The sequence below is a fragment of the Rattus rattus genome, chromosome 6 (genome assembly GCF_011064425.1).
Source record: "Rattus rattus isolate New Zealand chromosome 6, Rrattus_CSIRO_v1, whole genome shotgun sequence".
Lineage (NCBI taxonomy): Eukaryota > Metazoa > Chordata > Mammalia > Rodentia > Muridae > Rattus > Rattus rattus.
Window position 1 is genome coordinate 158486820 of NC_046159.1, and position 1318 is coordinate 158488137.

Below are 1318 nucleotides of genomic sequence, written 5' to 3' on the forward strand. Positions count from 1 at the left end.
AGGTGTTTCACAAGGAAACCAAAGAGAAAACTGATATGAAGGAGTTGACCAAGATCAAAGAAATCTTGGGAGAACTATGATGAAGGACCAAGGCAATGAGCAAGTGAGAGAGAAAAAGCAAACAGCTCAAACAGATCCTGTGAAGTGACCCAGGATGAATGCTGGCTTTGGCATTATCTAGGTAACCCCTGTTTGTTGTTTTGTTTTATTTTGTTTATTCCATAGGTGACTTTAAAAATCTTGTTGCAAAACCAGTCCAAATCCTCATTTGCATTAAAACGTCCTCATTGACTTGCTGGGTGTAGGTGGTGCCCATGTTCTCCAACACCAAAAGGATCAGTTCTGGCAAGACACTCAGTACTGTTAGTAGCTTGGCCTTGTGCTAGGCCAGGCACATCCCAGCGATGTTCTGCTGGCTTCAGCAGACAGAAGACTGAGCTTCATTACTCTATCAATGTCTTGGCCTTGAAGAAGCAATGCAGGTAGAAGATCTGCCAGGTGACTAGTCCAATGAGGCATAACATGGAAAAGATGCTGAAGTACAGGACCTGGGTGTTTGTGTACTTGTTGGTGTCCCTCATCTCCTCTTCCCACTTCTTCATGTAGGCAGTCATTAACAATAGACTCTGAAAGGTCCTTGAGCTGTCGTAACCCCACCTCCAGTGGTTTGAGTTTCTCGACTTTTGCAATCTCTTCATAATTTTTTGCCTCTACTCTATGCTTCATGTCTAGAATCATGAGTTGGTTAGGTATCTGCCCTATCCCCTTGCTCTCAAAGCATACTTCAAACATGTCATAGTCTTCTGGTGATAAAGCCAAACTTCCCGTTAGTTGCATCTTCTTTGTCATACAGAATATGGCCAGCAGAATCTGTAATCTTGAGGTGGGTTCACAGGCCACCAGCACCCCCAGACTGGTCCATGATCACATATGTGCCTGTCACCAGCAGGTCCTTGTGTATCTCCTCTTGGAGACACTTCTGAGAGTTCACAGGTAGATGGAAGGAGATCCCCAGGACTGAGCTGGGGCCAAGAAGGAAGAGAAAGAGCAAGGTGGATAGGATAGTGGGCCAGACAAAACAGACATGGTGCTGGAGACTTGTTCTGCTTTTGTTAATTCTTTGTATAGTCTTTTTTGTTTTTACTTAGTTGATCAGTCCTGAGTTTGATTACTTCCTGCCTTCTACTCCTCTTGGGTGTATTTGCTTCTTCTTGTTCAAGAGCTTTCAGGTGTGCTGTCAAGCTGCTTATGTATGTTCTTTCCTGTTTCTTTTAGAGGCAATGAGAGCTATGAGTTTTCCTCTTAGCACTGCTTTCAT

General features: G+C 43.9%; 1 pseudogene; it reads right to left on the minus strand.

Annotated features, from left to right (window-relative positions):
• Nucleotides 1-443: 443 nt before the first annotated feature.
• On the minus strand, nucleotides 444-1086 carry LOC116903030 (annotated as a pseudogene).
• Between the last annotated feature and the right edge of the window lie 232 nt (nucleotides 1087-1318).